The following is a 7994-nucleotide window of genomic DNA, read 5'->3' as shown; positions in this document are numbered from 1 at the left end:
TGGCAGCGAGCTTTAATCCTTCACAGGCTAAAATCAAGGCACAACATTCCGGCAGCGTTAGGTATGTTTGTTTTAAGATTGTAGAGATAGAAAAGAATGTGCACGAAAGAGTTGAAGCAGCTAATAGTCCAACAGGAAAACACATTTGTATACCGTTACGCCAGCCGTCGATGCCCGGCGAGGAATTCAAAAACAGCGACGAGTTTTAATCCGTAAAATCAAGGCTCTAAGAGCAGGCAACGTCAGATTATAAACAGGTCATGTAAACATACCTACAGCGTCCGCTGCTGTCGCGAAGCTCTCAACCGCACGGTCCTCTCCTGCGTGATTCACAAATATACACTGCTAGGAATCGCACGTCCACGAAGACTGCTTAATTAGCCACTAGTTCAATTCAATTCACCTTTATTTTCAACATTTCACAATGTTGACTGTCTCCCAGGCAAAAAGCTGTAGCAACAGCTTGACGAGGCCTGGGAGCCGGCGGCAGCCAACATTGACAGCAGTACAAAAAAAAAATTATATACAAGATATCACTTGCTACACTTAAAGACACAGTCAGATATTATCATAAATTTACAAAAATAAGAGGTGAAGTAAATGAATCAAAAAGATATCGAGATGTTATACAAAGACTAGGGTTAACATGTACACGATACTGCAACAAAACCGATTGCACATATGAGAGGTTAAACTACCATGTCTACCATGTGTATGTTTTTATTGTACACGTCACCATTTTACACCAGAAACAGCAAACATGGGTCACTCCAGAAACATTAAGAGCAAAATTTTACGTGTTTTTCGAGCGTTATTAAAACTGGATAGACTGATCATATTTAGTAACACTGGCACTCTGCTTTATGACTGCAGAAGGTAATTAGTTAGGTGGTGTGGAATCAACCATTTTTCAACGGCATGTGTTTTAGAAATACTGCAGCGTAACGTTGCACCTGAGAGTGCCATTATGGATTCTTTATGCCTTTCATTAGCAAAATAAAAGTGGTAGAGGAGGCGGTAACTATAAATAGACTCGTTATTGATGACATAATGCTGACAACATAGCTCGACTGAAGGATGTAAATATGGTGCACTGTCTATGCAACGCATGTTTTGGGACGAGTTAGCGCACCAATTAACTTAACGGAATGACTCACATTTGAAGGGCGGGGCTTATCCATACTCGAGCAACAGCCCCACGCCCGCGAAAAGCGCGACTCGCTCATCCCAGTACGTCAGCTCCGCCATCTTTAGACAGGAAGTCAGCCTGCATCGATGTTGACCTCGGCGAAGCAGTCATCTTGGACGGCCTCGTCAGAAATGGAACGCGTTCCAAGATGGCGGCTGTCCGGCCAGACGTCTAAGTAGCCGTCTACTCGGAGGTATTGGAACGCACCCCGTGTTTCGAGCACCCACGGTGCTGCAGGTGCATGCAGGGGCCGAGCGCACCTGCGCGCAAAGATTCGCAAACACGATCACTGAGCTGAGGCGTGTTTTATTTCATTATTGTCGCTTTTCGCGCCAAAGCTGCAAGTGCTAGAGTAAAGATAACAGCGGATATGGAGCCACGACGGTGGAGCGCATCGCATCGCTTGTAGCGTAAGTTCTAAAGTGCTTGCACTTTCTTGAGGAAGCACTTACATTTCAGTCGGTGAGTGAAGAACGACGCTCCGTCTCCTAAGTTCAGTTAGGTAGAGGTTCGTAGAGCTCGCCAGTAAAACTCTCTGCCGCAGGTTCTAGCATTCAATCGCTACTTGTTCAAGCGGCCTGGATCACGAAAGTGGATGGCAGTCGCATGAATTCCACAGCTTCTTGAAAGAGCTTCACTTGATTCGTACAGGGGTTACTGTCTTCAAACAAATAGACCGCAGTAGTGCGTGCGCTTGAAATCCTGTGCACTCTGTTCAGCATCTAAGCTCCAACACTCTGCGAGGAGATGAAGAACATGCGATGAATAAAAGCATTTTCACTGGTTTTCGCTTCAAGCTTGTTTTCAGGGGAGATCCTACCACTGCAGATCGCTCAGTGGCGAAGGCTTTTAATGCCGCGCGTTTGGAGTAGGCTGTTTAGTTCTTATGTTGCTACACATGATCACAGGCCAGGGGTAGAGGTGTTTTGAGAACATTTCGGTATACCTGCCTTGAGCGGCAAAAATGAGACATAACTGCGAGCAACAAAATAGCACTTTTTTAGGTGATCTGAAGAAGTTTGTTAGTTATGGAAATAACTTCCGCGAAAACACTGTCCAAAATTAGAAATCTGCTTTGGTGACAATGTTAAATGAGAGCACCGCAAATTTGGTGACAATGTGTCGTGAACATTTTCGGCAAATCGTTAAATGAGAGCACCGCAAGTACTGTCAACGACAGCTACGCCAAAATCTATAATCGCGCTAAAACTGGACCAAATCCTAGATACAGAAAAAGGAAGAGGATCGGATAACACGTTCGCTGCCTCCGGCAGGCGAGGGGACAAGCTAATCCCCCCCAACAGTTTCATTCAGGTATTAGAATTAACGTGTGTAAGGCACAATCATTCACCCTGCTTGCCATAATAATGACTACTTTAAAATTATTTACGTTTTTTTTTTTCATAAACGGCCCAATCCATTCTGGTTCGAAGGTTCCGGAGTTTTTGCAACAGCAGCCACTGAACTTCTTTTGACACAAACGTTTCCCACTTTCTATTATGATGTTCGCGCCCAATGCCTTGGTATGCTGCCTCTCATTTGTAGCTGAACACGGTTCGACCCCATCAGAAGCCTTTGAGATTTATCAACTTTTGGTTCACTTCCTGGGCCAATGCTAATGCCGGTGACGCCAAAATTTTGGTGCTTTTTGCACTTTACGTGGCATACACTGCTGTGTGCGTGTTGGTTTTGCCCCGAATCATCGACTACGCTCCACCTGCGCTTACTGGGGAGAGGCTTGCCTACCGGAAGCCATCGATATTATACTACGGGCTCACAACGGCTGGGGTTGCCAGTGAATTCCTGGACATCCGTTGCTGCTCTATATACAAGAGCCTTCCTGGATTTACAGTGCCCTTAGCCGTGATAGGCTACATTGTAGCAATTTAGTGTACATGGAAAGACTGCATGCACCCTTCTCGAGAACACGGCACCACTGGAAGCGTGATATTCGATTTCTTCTGGGGTCTAGAACTGTGCCTAAGGCTGGACGAATGGTTTGACGTGAAGCTTTGTACAAACTGCCGGTTCGGTATGATGATGGTGATGACAGATGATGACATACCGATGATGATGACAGATCATCATTCCAGCGCAAGTGGAATCGAAAGGTTGGAACTGGTCGAAGGGAACTACGGCCACGGAAGAGACTGTATATCGCCGAGTGCTTTTATTGGGAAGACGGATACATGCACGTCACAGATATAACTTACGACCAAGCGGGTAAGTTCTGGGGTTTGAGAGGACGGAGTCTGTTCTGCGTATTATTAATGTTACAAGTTGATTTCTAATTTTCTTTCTGACATGCATGCAGTCATGCATGCATGCACGCATACACGTGCGCGCGCGCGCGCGCGCACACACACACACACACACACACACACACACACACACACACACACACACACACACACACACACACACACACACACACACACACACACACACACACACACATACACACACACATTTATATTGCATAGGAAGGAGACATAAGCACGTTCATAAAGGCATCTGAATGCTTAGCCAATGAGTAATGCATGCATTGTCAAAATGCAGTATATCTATGCAGTTTATCATGGCTGCCGCATATGACTTTTATGCGAAGCATATTACTAGAGCTACACTAGAGCCCGTCGAGCGCGGCGGTGGAGCTACCATTGACCTTTAGCGTGACCACGTGACACCACGTGACAACATGACGTCACAGCAGAGGAGAGATGGGCTGCCGGCTCGCGCGGTCGGCCGCGGCGGTGGAGGCTCCACATCAGAGGCGCTGCAGCTGACCACGTGACGCTACAGCAGCGGTATAAAGCTGAGCTTGTCTCGCTCTCCGGACACTTACGAGGCGGCCAGGTGTTGGGATGCCGCCTAGAAGCAGGGCTGATTTGAACGAGAAGCGAAAGCTTCAGCGTGCCACAGAGATCGATGAAGAGCGGGATGAACGTCAACCAAGGAAAGCCATGTATTACCAAGCCTAGCCATCAATATGCTTCGCTTCTGACTAGGCTTAACCTTAGCTAAGCCTCAGCCATTTTTTCACTAGTAGGGTGAAGTGTACTGTTCTGATATGCGTAGTTTCGGAGCGAGTGCAATACTGGTAAGATGTCTGACGCTGGATGGAATAACGTTCCACACTTTAGTGCTGAGAAACTATACCGCTCGACTTCCGTATACACTGCGTGTTATGAATTACTGTTACTGCCTCTCTAGTGTTACTTGAAGATAGTAACAAGACAGAATAGTTCTAATGTTTATTTGCGTTTAAATTGCTTTTCACTAGAAGTGCAGTCGTGTAATTGCTAATTAAATGGAAAGGCATGATGTTACGATTTTCTGTATAATGGTTGTGATTATGAATGCCACGGTACCGGCGCTGTTATTCTTATTGCTCTTTTCGGGAGAGTAATGAGCCGAACCGCGGTGGCCCAGTGGTTGAGACGTTAGCCTACTGAGTCGGAGTACCCGGGTTCGAACCCCGCCGCGGCGGCCGCGTTTCGATGCAGGCGAACTGTGAAAGACGCCTGTGTTCTGTGCGATGTCAGTACACTTTAAGATCCCCAGGTGGTCGAAATTATTCTGGAGACCCCTACTCTTTCTGCCTGTCTTCTTTACCTCCCTTCTTTATCTCTTCCCTTCGGCGCGGTTCGGGTGTCCATCGAGATATGAGAGACAGTTACTGTGTCATTTCCTTTCCTGAAAAACCAATTTTCAGTGAGCGGAGTTAGGTGCGATGAATAAGCGACACGGTTCAAGAAAAGTTTGCCGTCGTAAGAACGCTAACGTGGCCTGACCGGGAAGTAACTTCAATCATTTTGTGCTAAGCTGAAACATGAAACGGATGAAAGGCGGAAAAATGTTTGTGCTGCTGATTCGGTGTGCTCATTCACGTAATGAGGTACGACTGCTGCTCACAGACGTTCGACGCCACTGCGAAGTGCACTCGGTGCACACTCGTACGACGCTGTGATGCCATTCAGCGTGCTCTAGACGCGGCCCTTTTATATACCGAGTGTTTTTTTTTAGAAGGTCCAAAATTTAAAAAAAAGGTAAATTGCTTTAGACTTATTTTAGCACTGGGGCTATACTGGAGGCTACGGCGGGCGCCAGGCAAGAGGAAAACTGCTTTGATTAGTTCGCTGATTAACTGAATATGTTAATAAACCTTTCTAATTTTTATTTTAGGGGATATGTTATATTCGCAGAATTGGAGATCGCCCTCCAAACAGTCCAACCGAGAAAAAACAATTCTAATAAATAAATGTTCACGCGCGTTACGAGGCGCGAGAAAGTCACCCTGGTAGGCATCTTCACACCGTAACTCAGCGGCGGTGAGCGCCTCTGACGTAGTTCGCTCCGCCCTCCGCTTTGCGTCACGCGTCCCGGACGGGCGGCCTGTGCTATCGCTGCTTATCTCGCTTCGCTCCGCGGCCTCACGGAATGCCGCGTTGGAACAAAAACGCACTGACACAAAGCGCAGGGCGGAGCGAACTACGCCACAGACGCTGTGTTACAGTGTGAAGCTGCATACCAGGGTAACTTTTTCTCGCTTCGTAACACGCGCAAAAAATTTTTTCATGAAAATTTTTTTTCTTGGCTGGACTGTTTGGAAGACTATCTCCAATTCTGCTAATACAACATATCCTCTAAAATAAAAATTATAAAAGTTAATTAACGTATCCAGTTAATCAGCGAACTAATTAAAGTAGTTTTCCTCTTACCTGGCGTCCGCCATAGCCCTCAGTATAGGCCCAGGGTTAAAATAAATCTAAAGGAATTTACCTTTCTTTAAAAATTTTGGGCCTTCTAAAAAAAAACACCCGGTATGTTGCTGATACCTCTGGCTGGTTAGGCAGCAGCGCGTCTCTCTACCGGGGTCATAGTAACCTTAAGATACCATTTTTTTTACCTATAAAACAGGAGAACTTTTAATCGTCTTATAGGCTGAAAGGGTGGCAGAGATAACCTTATTTAAGCCTCAAAAATTCGCTTCTCATTAGCCTACATGAATCACATGATCCTTTAAAACGCATTCTCCCCAGTGCCCCCTCACCTGGTCAAATGACATCTATGAGCTAGGAGGCCCAATGTAGAAGTAGTATATCTGGCCGTAGCTAGTTAGCGCCCTCAGGAAGTTCTTTTTATGGCACAGACCCCAGAGACAGCTGCACCCTTGGCGCCAGGGAACAATCTTAATTTGAGAATAGCATGGGCCCGTATAGCAACTTCTTCTTAGCACCGTCTAGCCAGATGAAAGCGCTGAATAAATTAACGTTTTCAAAATCAGTATCTCAAGATGGCCTTACAGATGGGCTTACTGCTATGGTATGGTGTGAAGCAAGTTGCCTCCGGCACAGATGTGGCCGTATTTGGAGGGTTCGTCGCTACCATTTCTGACTTTGATGCGTAGAGACCGCCTAACTTAAATGTCTTGTAAAAAATATAAGTGTTTTAATGGAAGCTACGATGCCTTTGAGGAATATCGTATTACTGGCCCACTGCGCAATTAGAGACAGTTTCAGACATAAGCGGAAGTCAGACTTATTCAAAACCAACATTTTGGCGCAAAGCAGTAATCGTTACAACAGTCAAGAAAATTTTGGAGGCAGGAAATATTGAAGAAGAAATTAAAGAAAACCCTTCATGCTTCGAGAAGCAATGCTCCCAAGTTTACGACAACGGAAAACTGGGCGAGTTGGTCGGGGCCCGAGAAGTTTAACAAAAACGCTAGGAACGATCAACAAGAAAAGGATAGTTGAGGTGTAGTTGAGTGTTGAGGTTGCTGTTGGCACCACGTGGGGCTAACCTTGGGCTAAATTCGTAGGCAAGAGATCGACTGCAGCGACACAATAAAATATAATTTAAAAGAATAGTTTGCAGCAAAGTCCTTAAGTAGGCAAACACCTCAAAAGCGAAACGGCTATAGCCACCATTTGAAGTAAAGTTCAATTTATTCAAGAAATTGCTGGCATAGGCTGGAAGTCTGCCTATTATACCGGCTCCCACGCGCGCAAACAGTGATACGTGGCGTCCCTACACTCTTTAGGGAGGCGAGCAGGAACCCGCAGACACGCCGCCTGTTTGGAGCAAGTGATGAGATAATGTTGCAGTCGACCCCAAAAGCGAGAGGCGATGTCTGTCCTGTATTATACATCCACGCTGTACTACGAGAAGAACCCAGCACGTGCGGTGTGATGGAGTGGAAGGATGCTCTTTTTATCCCGCTGGAAAAACGGAATTGATTCTAGGGCACCACGAATATTTAAAACTACTTACCACTGTCTCTTTAAAAAAACGTCCTGGAACCTTGAAAGATGTCTCTCGATGACTTAGCAGACATGGCTCTATGGGCGAGGTTGCCAGCCGCCTCACTCCCTGGACACCTCTATGCGAAGAAACCCACTGGAAACCTATCGAAAATCATTTGCTCTGCAGTTGCTGCAGAAAGGATGTGAGCTGCAGCAACTGCAGCTCACATCCTTCATCAGCCTGTGGATGTGAAATTTCCGCAGGCTGATGAAGTTCACTGATGAAGTACCACAGGCTTAACCGAGAAACACCTAAATGTTCATAGGGCTAGCTCTATGGGAACTCTCCAACCCAGTGTAGTGGACACGAGACAGGTAAGGCTGGTTAACCAGCTAGCATTCAATGGTTTTATGCGAAGCGCCGCGTACGACCGCAGCGCTTATGACGTCTCTTCATGCGTCCGTCGTCTGTCCAGGTGTTTACCAAACTGCAAAGAAATTTGTTTTGATAGCTAATGTGAGGCGAACGTAATCTGCTGCGTGGACATTAGCGCACT

At 46.2% G+C, this 7994-nt stretch overlaps 1 long non-coding RNA gene across 2 annotated transcripts; it reads right to left on the bottom strand.

Moving 5' to 3' along the window:
- Positions 1–388: 388 nt before the first annotated feature.
- LOC149358268 (uncharacterized) lies at positions 389–7797 on the bottom strand. 2 transcript variants are annotated; one of them, XR_016288649.1, is made up of 3 exons: positions 7466–7797; positions 1642–1926; positions 389–1449 (listed from the first exon to the last, which is right to left on the bottom strand). It is a non-coding gene; the product is annotated as an uncharacterized LOC149358268 (long non-coding RNA). The 2 variants fall into 2 exon arrangements; XR_016288648.1 differs by lacking the exon at positions 1642–1926.
- Positions 7798–7994: the final 197 nt, after the last annotated feature.

This window comes from Amblyomma mixtum, chromosome 2, assembly GCF_055824585.1.
Source record: "Amblyomma mixtum isolate Tamu chromosome 2, ASM5582458v1, whole genome shotgun sequence".
NCBI lineage: Eukaryota > Metazoa > Arthropoda > Arachnida > Ixodida > Ixodidae > Amblyomma > Amblyomma mixtum.
This window is presented reverse-complemented; position numbering and strand designations above follow the sequence as displayed.